Genomic DNA, 13159 nt, shown 5'->3' with positions numbered 1-13159 from the left:
AAATACTTCTGCAGCTTCCAGGGAAGATTGCTAAGAAGGATGAAAGAGTCCTGTGGGCTTACCTTGCACTTTGAAAGCAAATTGAGAGGAATCTACTCTTTTATTAGGAAGCGCAATGAAGCTGACAAGACAAAACAAAGTCCAAGTGCTGCTGCAGTAGAAGTTGCTGGAGGCCTGATGCCCTTGCTCATGACAGAAGGTAGAAAAGAAGCCTCTCCACAGTGGGCAGACAGATTATGCCAATTCATTGCTTTTCAGTTGCCCCAAAACCTAAGCCTTTATCACTACCCCTGGATTTTTCCAACCACTGGAGGGCTGACATTTTTTGTGATTTAAAGTCCTCTAACTGGGGAGAGGGATGATAAAAAATTTCATCTGTTCTTGAAGATTAAGGCTTTCAACTGAAAGCTAGTAGGTTTAGATTAGATATTAGGAAGAAATTCTTTCCTGGGAGGGTGGTGAGGCACAGGAACAGGTTGCCCGGAGAAGCTGTGGATGTCCCATACCTGGAAGTGTTAATGGCCAGGTTGGATGGGGCTTGGAGCAACCTGGGATAGTGGGAGGTATCCCTGTCCATGGCAGGGTGTAGGAATGAGATGACCTTTAAGGTGTCTCCCAACCCAAATCATTCTGTGATTCTATTATCTTTAAGCATTCTCACATCTGGACTGACCTGCACAGAGGGCTCCATGACAGGCAATACTGATTACTCTTTAATCCATTTCTTCACAACTTAATTGTTGAGAAATGTCCCAATCACTGAGCATGTGATCAACAATTAAAGACCAATAGACCTTCAACCACAATAAAAAACACGTTGTTTAAATTATCTTGATAAATGCAGAGCTTTTCATGTAGGAGGCAATGACATACAGGTTATGTACAAAGGTACACAGACAGTAGAAGAAAAAGGTGATGAAACATATTAATAATGCAACTCCAACAGAGTTTGACCCTGTCACTAGATCATGCTGAGGTGCTTAAGGCTGAGTGGGATTTACAGATATTATTTTGGCCACCAGAGGGTTCCCATATTTTTCCATTTGTGCAGCTGAAGCAGTGAAAGAGTAAAGAACATAGAAAAGCCACTTTAAAAAATGTGTGAAATCAATAAATATTTAAAAAATGCAACCCCAAAGTAATGCAAATAATCTACATGCAGGTCTGATTCTGATGCTGTAAAATTCAATGACTGCATTTTGCAAAACAAAACCAGACATTTCTGCACTGGTTGCAGCACTCTCATTCTTATTTGCACCACTGCACATGAGATCAGGATTCAAGCAGCTGACGATAAATTCCGTGTATGTAGGACACCTATTAAAGGTTTCATGTGATGTTAGAGTGAGTAGGTTAGTACAAAAGAAACCCCACAAAGTAAATAAGATTTCAAACGTTGTGGTATTGTCAGGGCAAAACCCCAGATTCCAAGTCAAGTTCAATCCTGCAAAGCTAGTAATGGCAGTGCTATTTTCCTAACTTGGCTTCAGTCACTACCGTGACTCTCAATTCTCAAATAATAGGTGATTCATCTTAATGTTATTTAGGGAAGGAGTCACAATGGCTTTGATAAGTCAAATGATGGTCAGATATTTTTCTTACAGCTCATTAATTTTCTCAGGAAACAATGGGCCAAATCCTGCTGTCAGTTATGCTACTAAAGTCAGTGTACTGGAGATGCTTTTTAATCCAGGCTGGATCCAGATCCCTCTCTGACACGTACAGGATGGGCTCTTGTGTTTTTGGATATGCTTCATCAGATCTCTTGGGGCTCTCCTGAAAATATCAACCAGAAATATACTCACTGCAGCCACCCAATAAAATCTCTCTGGAAGGTGTGATCAGGGATAGCCCTTGGTCTGAGCAGGTTCCTTGGAAACTTTATCCAAGGTTTTATGGTTCCAGCAGAAGATTCAAGCTTTGGTGGGGGGAAAAGCTCCATGTTGCCTGAAACAGGACCTCATATGGCTGCAGTGCCTTTTCCCCTGGAGGACAGACATAAGGTGCTCTCTCTTCCCCTTGCTGGGGAGTTTGATGGCCAGAGAAGCAGCCCATGAAATTGTGTTTGTGGCCTTCCTTTGTCCGCCTGCAGAAGGAGGCTGAATGGGCTGTGAGGCCCAAAGAGCAACTCTCAAAAGGGACTGATCATTCTGCCTCTTCCTGAGATAACTCAGACATCTTCACTGCTGTGCAGGTTTCTCCTCTGTCAGCATACCCGGAACTCCATCACCTTGTGCAATATGGTCCAAAGGTTTGGCAAAATCAAAATCTCTTTCCTTATTTGAGGTCAGAGCCTGGTGCCTTCAATCACGGCAAACAGAGACTTACTGCACAGTCCACTGACTTTAAGGAAGCTTCTCATGAAGAAATGTATTTATTCAGCCTGAATAATGGGAACAGGAATCTGGCTTTTGCTAATACAGGCATGGCTGCTTCGCAGATGCTACAGTGCTCAGTATTATTCCAAAGTTTTAATTTTTAGTTCTAATAAGATGCTGACCTTCTAGATATTATAATTAGAAGACTTATTGGGAAGCTTAATATAATATTATACCCACTGGGGAGTCAAAAGTGCAAATAGTAAAAATATAAAATCTCAATATTTAATTAATTGAAACAGATTAAATTTCAACCTATTTCTCATGTCTGTCAGCTACTTAGAGTTGCATATGAACTTTAGAATTTATGCAGATTTTCCCACAGACTTTCTGAGTTGGAATTTCAAACAACTTACATCTATGTTTATAGACACACTGTGCAGCTTTTTTAAGGCCTTCTCAACAAAGAGCTTCCAGGGCTCTGTGTGGGAGGAATTAATTGAATATGACTGCTCTAGTCAGGTGCCTAAATGGGATTCAGACACTTGAGAAAACCTGGCCTTTCTTCTTGGTGAAGAAGGCTTCTGGAAGACCATCTATTAAAGCTCCCCAGTCAGGCTCTTCTCAGGGAGAACCTTTGTCCCAAAACACACGTAGAAGACTAGAAGGTATAAACACAGATTGTTTCAGTGACAGAGTGAAGAGCAAAAGGCAAATAGAAACAGCTTTCACAAGAATTGGAGTGACTTCCATTTTTGTGTCACTTCTGACCTTTATCCAGCATACAGAAGGCCTTTCATGCAGACAAATGGAATTGTGCAAAAATAACTGAAGAGCAGGTGTTTTGTCAAACCACAACAGGCTATTTGTCTTATTCCTATTAATGATATCCTTACAGGGACTGCCTTCACTGCCTTGCTGTGTAGTAGGGATTTCTTGTCAAAAATATATAAATAAATGAAAATAGGCACTTGGTAAATGAACCACCAGTGGGGGACCAGAAGTTCTTCTGAGAAATTTATTATTGCTAGACAATCCACATGACTGCAGTTCATCTGTGGGACTGCTGTTCTGCTGTTGCATTTCTCCATGGCAAAGAAAATTTACAGTTCTCAATCATATGGCATGGGTCCTTTGATTAAAGGTGGATTTACTGTACTTGATAGCCCGCAGCAGCTTAAGTACCATAGAGTGTGTTACATAAATGCATGTTCAGGATTATTACACATACCAAAATAGGCATGTACTTGATGGAGGTTGTTATGGTTTACAATTCCCTTTTCCCTTTCCCTCTCTGTGGTAATAACTGTACATGTATTGGCCTTAAACACCTATATGTCTTAAGCACAGGTTAAATTATAAAAGAGATTGCAACATCTTCTTTGTCCATCATCATCTAATAAATCAACAGGTCCATTTCTGTAGATTGATGTAATGGCATTTATGAGCATTGGCAAAGTCATATCCACTTAACTGATGCAATTAAGTAGTGCCGTGCTCTTATTATAATAATAATGGATTGACTGATGAGTAATTTATTTCTTTCCAATGTAACTGACAAAAATAGGCTATATTCGTAGACAACGCAATGTATTTGGATCATAAAACTGCTGTCTTATCAAATCTACCATTAGCTTAGATTTATCCTCACCAGAGAGTGGTGAAAAACACTTTAAACCATGGACCAAGCTTAATGAGGTATCCTGGCCCTGATGTGTAAAGTCCCACAGAGAAGGTGAATATTTTACTAGCTATTTCTCATAAGAGAAGTGCTGCTAACACTGTCATAAAGAACTAACTCTAAGAGCTGCCAGCTGAACTCTCTAGTGTAAGGAATGAGATGGCTGTGTTTGGTTTAATTTTAATTGAGTTTCCAGGAAAAATATTTCCTTATTGCCACTTGTTACTCCATATACTCTCCCTGACACTCCTTTCCTATCAATATTGCCTGGAGACCTGGCAATAAGTGAGATCAGTGCTTTTATCACCCTCAACGTGACATTTTGGAGTATCTTGTTATTTCCTGTGTTTATGACTACGATTTCATTGAATCATAGAAGGGTTTGGGTTGGAAGGTGCTCTCTCAATTTCTCTGGGTTATGCAAATAATCTCTATGTAGATTATTTGCATTACTTTGGGTTGCATTTTTTTGAATCTTGGTTGCTTTCACACAGCCCCAATTCTAATTGGACTCTCTCTTCATAGCTCCAGTTTTATGATCATGGCCCTCCTCTGGACTCACTCCAAGAGGTCCATGTCCTTTTTTTGGGGGTCCCAGAGCTGGGTGCAGCACTGCAGGTGGGGTCTCACAAGGGCAGAGCAGAGAGGCACAGTCCCCTCCCTTGCCCTGCTGGTCACTGCTGGCCATGATGGACTCCCATGGATCTCTGGGCAGCAAGCACACACTGCTGGCTCGTGTTCTGATTCTCATCCACCAGCACCCCTTGGGGGTTCTTCTCCCCATTGCTGCTCTCAATCCATTCCCTGCCCAGGCTTTGTTAGTGTTTGGGATCACCCCAGCCCAGTTCAGGACCTTGCACTTGCCCTTGTTAAACTCCAGGAGGTTCATCCAATCCCACCTCTCCAGCCTGTCCAGATCCCTCTGGATGCCATCCCTTCCCTCCAGGGTGTTGACTGCATCACTCAGCTTGGAATCTTTGGCAAACTTCTGATGGTGCCTCAGTCCCTCTGCCCATATCTCTGAGAAAATATGAAGTAAACCCAATCCCAATCCCAACCCCTGAGGACCAGCACTCTTTCCTGGTTCCCTCTTTGAGTGCAACCATCCAACCATTCTGCAACCCCCCAGGGCTCCATCCATCAAATCCCCATCTCTCCAGTTTAGAGACAAGGATGTTGTGTGGGACAGCGTCAAGAGCTTTGCACAAGCTCAGTTAGATGGCACCTGTTGCTCTTCCCTTATCCAACATTGCTGTAAGCCTGGCATAGAAGGCCATCAAATTTGTAATACACAGCTACACACGTGGGCATCAAGGGTAAAATTATCTGCTGGCTGGGGATGGACATGTTTGTGCCAACTGCAGCAGAGCTGCTCCACTTTACAGGCTGCAGGGGGTCTGCAGGTGGACAAGGGCAAACTTCCAGACACCCCAGAATTTCTGCACTGCATCCTGGTTTTGCCCATTGCCCTTACCTCTATAATTTGCTTTGGGTATAAAAGCTCATCATTCTCAAGGGCATATTGCATCCATCATCATTCTCCTTAAATTATGACAGCAACAGCCCTGTCTTTCACTGAGTACAAGCCAAATGTGCCAGATTCCAATTTCACACTATGTTATGATTCAAGAGCAAAAGAATCCACGGAAGTATCTTATTTGACCTCCTGTATAAGACTCAGAGAACAGAAAACAGAGCCTGAGACTCCTGCAATGACAGGGAACTGATGAACTGGGATAAGCCCAAATGATCCCCACAATTTCTGGGGAGCAATGGAAGAATGATCCTGGTTTTGCAGTTTGTCCTCATGGAAAGTACCCACCCAATCCCAAAATCTGGAAATCGGCATGACCTGAGCCCATGAACCAGGAATGCTGGTCAACACTCAGGCAAGGATGATTGTACATGTCACCTGGGAACACTATGCTGTCCCATCTGGGGGTTTCTCTTTATCTGTGGGGTGTATTCTTTACATTCCACATGTGTTTGTGTGGGGTTTTTTTGTGTGTGCACACAATTCTTCACTAAAGAGAAATTCCTTCCTTGGTGCCTGAAGCCTGATGTCCAGTGTTTGTTGTTGTTTGAAATAGTTTCATTTGTCTGAAATAACACTGGGGACAACCAAAGCTTGTCCTCTGCATGGATCATGGATGGAAAACAGAGGATTACATAAACTCAAGGCCAGCAAAGATCACCACAACCACCCCATACTTCTGACCATGCTGTCTGTGACACCCTGATGAGGAGGGGAACAGCTCTGCTGATTGGGGAAGCTGCCTTCACTGCTAAAAAAAGAGATGAGACTTCTATTTCTTCTCATCAAATGGTGGCAAATATCATAAGCTTCCCCAGCACTAACAGACTCATCCTAAATGTTACACCAGGAAGCTAAAAAGATCTTTCAAATGCACCACATCAACACTAACATAAAAGTAGAAGATGTGGTTAATGGTATTGGCTGGCCTAAGAGGGAGACAGAGATCTACAGAGGTTTATTTACTGCTCTAAGTGTTAACAAAGTTTGAAATCAAGGTGGTTTATGATTAAAGACAACAAATAGGTTAATTTTTGCCCACTGGATCCAACTATCTAATGCAAGGTTAATTCATTGACCTCACTTCAAAGACATTATGTATTTCATTTTCAAGGCACAACTGCATGTTCCATGATGACCAATAAGATCATCAATGCTGTCTTTTATTTCTGGACTGAAACCTTTAAAAGAAGAGAAACATCTGATCTCCGAGAAGGTGTGATCTATGCCTGCACTCATGCACTCATATATTATTTATTTTGATCTAAAAGTGAAGTCTTATAAAAGGGCCCGTGGAGGAAAATAAGAGCCATTTGTGATACCTTTCATCAGAAATATTTATATAGAGTCCTCTCTCTGACCACAGAGCAGACATCTCATTCCTGAAACTACAGGAACTCCTCTCAGGAAGAGGCACTAATCCTTCTCACTGGTGCAGAATGTCTGGTTCTTGTCGTGACCTAAACTTGCTGCTTCAAACTCTCCAAACTCTCTTCAAACTCTTCTTCCTCCTCACAGATGATGTAGGCACTACCCCTGTCCAGTTGCTGGTGTTAGATCTTGAAGCATAAGCCTCCCAGTCTCTGCTCTGAACTGATCCACACAAACAGGACACAGGATCTTTGTTGTTGAATAGCTGTTAAAAAACAGGTTACAGGTCTTTGATAAAGCCCTTTGTCACAGGAGAAAAACAAAGATGAAATAATGTCCCAGTGACAAAGGTTGAGTGCTGAATCATGAGAAATTCCCTTGTAATGAAACACCCAAGCCTGCCTCTTCCAGGTGTAGTACCAAGAGGCTGGCCTCTGAAAATTCAGCAGAATGGATTCACTGTAGTGGTGACCAACACTAATCAGGGAAATTATAAGAAAATCAAGAAAAATGACACTGATGGACAGACATGTGATGCAATAAAGAGAAGGTTTCAGCTTCTTGCTCATTTGCAGGCCTATATATTTCACTGTTCTGCCTGAAAGCTGAAGAGCTGTTGTGACACCACAGTCACCACACAGTTAAGGTCTGGAATGTGATGTTCTGGTGAGTTAAGAAAAACTTTTTGATTACCCATGCTTTGCACCTGGAATTTAAACCAGGGACTGGATATGAAATAGTGCTGGATGTGCTTTGGAGATAAGGACTCACTCACCATGCCAATAAGTTCTTTTTGTTCATCTTGTTACTTTATTTCTCTTGTGGCATTTATTCCAATTCAATTAAAATAATAGAAGTTAATTTTAATGACATATATATCTTATTAAAACTTGCGAGACAAAAAGATTGGCAAAGAGTTTCAGATTTTTTCTGAAAAAAGAATGATCAATTTGCAGTAATAGAGCAGTTTTGTACCATGGGAAGACAAAAAATGGCCATGCCTGAAGAAGAAAAGGATAGCTCTATTTGGGTGGGGGAAAAAGAGGATGAGATGCAGAAATGCAGTAGTACTATCTTCATGATCAATGTCAAAGGGAAATCATGTTTGTAGCCTGGGAAGATGGGCAGCATGAGAAACTAATGTTTTCACAGTTGGATAGGCACCATGGGGGAAGAAAAGCAGAACATCCACAATTTTCTGTCTGCTTCTAAAAGTCTGTCCCTAGTTTTTCAGCTTATTCAATGTCTCTAAGAAGGCCTCAGGGATGAAAAATCAAGACAGATGTTTCCAAGAGCTGTGTGCAGAAATGGGCAGGCCTGAAGGATCAGGAGACACTGAGCCTGCCAGAAGGTGTGTGCTGCTGTGAGATGCCACATACCTGCCTGTGGCCTCTGGAAATGACAGCAAGCCAGACAAGAATGAGTAAATGGTGGCACACAGAAGAAGGCAAGGATTTTGAGGGATTTTTACCTCATATTTGGGAGTGAGGGAGCTCTGTTGAGATAGAACATGCAGGCTTTTTATATTATATGCATAGCTGGAGTGTGTGGACACAAAAATTATAGAATCATCCACCAGGATTGTGGCTGTGCTGCATATTCCCTGTACTCATGGAGCCCAGCACAGATGATCAAGGCCTATCTGAGGATTTGAGACAAGCCCAGAATTCCTCTAGACCTGAGGTGAAGTATGGCCTTTGAATCACTCAGCACAAGATGCTGGAAGCTCAGGAAGATGTGAAACACCAAAATCCCCCATCACCACCTGCATCACTGCAGCTGACAGTCTGCCAGGTCTTTTGGAGGCTGTCCAGAAGAGGTGTGCACAGCAGGACACAGTCCCACAGGCCACTTTAATGCGGCCTGGCACTGCTAGTCTTCACTCCCAGGGTGCAAGGGAAACACAGGAAGCCATTCCATTTACATATAAAGAGAAGTAACTGCTACACACCCCCCAAAAAAGCTAATTCTTGGAACCATGTTGTGTCTGCAGTACTCCACTAGTTCTTTGAAGACCTCTGCTCCTCTCCTGACCCATATCTCACTCCCCCCTTTTCCCACTTGAATATTCTCCTGCACCATCCCAAAGTCTGTGAGGAGCAGACACTGTGCTGCTGCTTTTTAGGAGGCTCCTTTCAACCCTGTTATATCATTTCATCTTGAATACGCAATGTACCTAGCAACAATCCCTTTTCTTACCACTGTCTTTTCAGGGAAGTTACTCTGAATATTCAGACAGCAAACAGCCTGGACCTGAAAACAGTTTCTGTAGAAGGCCAAAATCTATTGGAAGATGAAGGAGAGCTCATCGCTTTGATTATAAAATCCATTTTGTTTCTGAAGTGAGAAGTAAACAGGCTTGGCTGTACCAGCAAACTAGAAGTTCTGAGCAAGAATGCAATATGAGTATAATAAAAAGGAAAAAGAATAGCCCAAAGGCATGGTGTGCAGCAAGAATACCTAGAAAGTGGAACAAGAGTATGGCTTTGCATGTGGCCAAGTTAGACCCTCCCTGGCTGTTCCCATACTGCACTTAGGTCCCTAATGTTCCTGCAAGGTCCTTCAGTGACTATTTAGGGAAAGTGAACACTTGTGGGTAAAGAAATTGTTCTGTGAGCCAGTAACTAGACAAAAGGGGGAAAGGAGGGTTGAAATGTATGATCATGTTTTACCATGGTGGGGGTTATCAGTGGAGTTTCACAGAGAGCCATCCTCAGACCTCTGCTCTTCAAAATATTAATAAACAAGTTGGAAAAGGAGCTGATGACATGACCAAAAAAACCCAACAACCAAAAAAAACACCACCAAAATTAAAAGCAAAACCTAATTATGACGTATGGCTGAAGGTTTTCATGTTAATTAGTGACCAGCTGATGAAAATAGTCAAATGAAATTTATTTCAAAAATGCAGGATGGTAGCTATAAAGAGAAACCATTCTAAAAATAAGAAAAGTATAGTGTGCTCTAAATTAGTTATTATTATTCAAGAAAGGGGTATCAAGGAAGGATATCATAAAAATATCAAGATGCAGATTTAAAGCAAAATATTTTTTTTTACATGCTGCATAATTAAACTGCAGAGCTCAATGCCACAGGATGTTGTAGGGGCCAAAAGTATAAATGGGCTCGAAAAGCAATTAGACAAATTCCTGGCTGAAAAATTCATCGAGCGTTACAAAACGCAAAGATGCAGATACAATCTCTGGCTCACAGTGCCCTTAAGGCACAGACTGCTGGGAGGGTGTGCCAGAATAAAGTATCCCTCTAGGGTTGCTCTGCTTTCACATTGTTCCCCGAAATACCTGCTACAGGCCCTTGTCAGCAGCACTGGGCTGAGGAGGGATTGCTGCAGCCGCTGCTACGGGAATGGGGAGTTACTCATAAAGGTAAGGATAAAAAAATAGGAACTGAATCCAGCAGCATTTGTGATTGCTGGAAAAAAAATGAGTCAGAGAGGATTTGCCAGTTATAAGGTAAAAAAGATATTGAAATAGAAGAAGTATCAGTTTAAGTATGGGCTGATCAGTGTAAAGTAAAGGTATCAGTCTTGCATTGTCAAGTACAAAAGAGGCTGCACACTCACTGGCTCGTGAGGCTTCTGGGGCCATAAACCACATTAAGAAATGAAATCCACACTGAAATGCTTTCTAAGACATCACTTAGTAAAAGACATAAACCCAATCTGTAGAGTTGTAGATGTCATTGATGTATTTCTAGCAGCTTACCTTGTTTTTCACTAGAATCCAAGAAAAGCCATTTTTATTTAAATGATGGTAGAAATGGTAAATTGTTTCATCTGGGAGTTTAATAAATGGTTCGCCCTAGTTTGTCAGAGTTTGCTGTAATTTTACGTGACTGGCCAGATAAATTTGCTGGAAATGATCAGATAGCAGGAGATTGGCACAGCAGAGGAATTCCAACAGAAGCACAGAGTTAATGAATCTCCACCCGTGTCCAGACACGTGGATGGGGAGAAGGCCAGGCAGGAACACCCAGCTGGGACCCTCTGAGCCAAGCACACCAGCTCTGATCATCCCCTTCCCACTGGTGCCTGCATCCATGGGGGAGTGCCTGAGACTGGGGAGAAACTGTGTCCAGCCCCTCCGAGCACTTGAGAGGTTAAAAGACTTATCCCACAGCAAATTATTATGATGCAAAAAAATAATTTGTGTAATGGATAAGCTGCACAAATGTCCTAGTGTTAAAAAACAACTTAATTCTGGGAATGAATCCACCAGGACACTGCAGCAGACCCCACCCATTTTGGAGGAGCTCAGGTCCTGCTAAAATCTCAAGGGCACCCTCAGAGGTTCAGGGTGGTGGGTTGAGAAGATGTCCTGGACTCTGCAGAGCACCACCTCCTGTGCTGGGGCTGGACAAGGTGCACATCAGCTCTCCATGGGCCATGGCTTGGTGTGGTGGGAGCCTTCTTCTCCCTGTTACACTCAATCCAAACTGAAAGCAGTTGCTCAGCTCCTGGGTTTCAAAGCACCTCACTAACTGCTTCAGCAAGGAGGTTGCTTCTTTTTAAGTTCACAAATCTAGTATTCCCCTGAAGTTACCCACCTAGAAAGTGTTCCTAAAGTTAATGGATCTGAAAGGGAAAATATGCCCTGAAGTGCAGATGATTTCTGGTTATCCTGATTGCCTGTGCTCTGCAAATCAATGTGCTTGAATCTGGTCGAATCTGCAGCCAGACAGGCTGAAAAAAAAATAAATCCAGCAGGGGTTTGAACATCTCTCTTACATCTTAATAGGGACATTATGCCTAAACCCCTTTGTGACCATTTAAATGATAGGACCATTAGAACCAAAGAGTGGCAAAACCTGCTCTCATAAGGAAAATGCATTTTAAGTAGCAAATGTCAATCTTAAATACAAGTATCCTTCAAAAAATTCACAAAAATCAGGAAAAATGCATTGCTGGTCCCACATTGCAATCTGGGCATGATTTATTGGCTTTTCCTAGTGAGTTTTGGTGAAATGCAAAAACTTCTACAAGGACGAGACTCTTATATTTACAGAAAAAATGGAGTATAATAGATTTTTTTTTTCCTCCTGCATATTTGGATTTCTCCTGCACACAGTCTATGACTTTCAGCTACAGGCAATGACTGATCCCTTGACAACTCTAGTCTCTGCGATAAATTGTTCAAAGTCAGACCTGGGGCTGTGTCAGTTCCTGGAATATCAGGGTTTTATATCTTCTCTAGCCTCATTTTAAATTTAAATGATAACAAATGCAATCTGACCCCAGACGGAACAGAACATTTTTTTTTTCTATCAGATTGGTGTTTTTGCTAATATGGCTTTGGTAAGGATCTCAAATCCCAAACAGTCTCAAACAATCTCAAATCTCAAAAAATCATTTATGCTGAATGCTTCCTCATAGGAAGATGAGCCATCAGCCACCATGGAAATGATGGATAGTGCCAACAAAAGGCTGGCACTGCCTCACAAGGAAGCAGTGCTGTGGTCTTCTGGGCCATCTTTTCCCACTTTTGTCCCCATTTCTGAGTTGGTTTAGCAAAATATGTTTATAATGTGTAGGCAGGGGGATTTACATTGGGGTTTTGTTGTTTTGTTTTATTTGCACATCTACTTATTGCATTTTGGAAACAATGTATACTATGCTCTCCCTCGAATTTCAGTGTGACAGGACTCAGGCCCAAAAAGTAGGATATTCCTTTGATCTTCCCCCACACTCTCTTTTTATTAAAAAAAAAAAAAAAAAAGGTCTGTAAAATACTTTCTAGCAGGCTGGGCCTACACCTCTGTTGTTTGGAAGAGGCTGGAGAGAACAAGGCTCACAGAGAGTGGAGAATAAATGTGGCCATGCAGCTGTATGGCAAAAGGACTCTTCCGATTTTGTGGGCAAAGGGAAATGTCTTGTCCTTGTGCTCCACAGTGACATGGCTGATGGTCTGAGCTGGCAAAGCACTTCTATCAAACACTGTTTGAATTCACAGACCTTTTTCTCTGGTCTTTAAATGTAGTTCTCGTCTGTCAGTAATCCCTTTCCTGTTTGCAACCAAAGGAAAGCCTTGTGCCATGAACAAAGGGGAAAGAGATGCCACATATTAGTAGCCAAGATAAGGTACCAGTATTTAAACAACATAAAACGCTCAGTCCAGACAAAGAGAGATATCTCTGATGAGTCCAGTGCAAATACACGCCCTCACATCTACTGTGGTCATCTACAGAGCCATTTTGGTTGGAGTTTTTTCCCTCTTTGACCCCTCATCACCTCTTTAT

Source organism: Passer domesticus, chromosome 1, assembly GCF_036417665.1.
Source record: "Passer domesticus isolate bPasDom1 chromosome 1, bPasDom1.hap1, whole genome shotgun sequence".
Taxonomy (NCBI): Eukaryota; Metazoa; Chordata; class Aves; order Passeriformes; family Passeridae; genus Passer; species Passer domesticus.
This window is presented reverse-complemented; position numbering follows the sequence as displayed.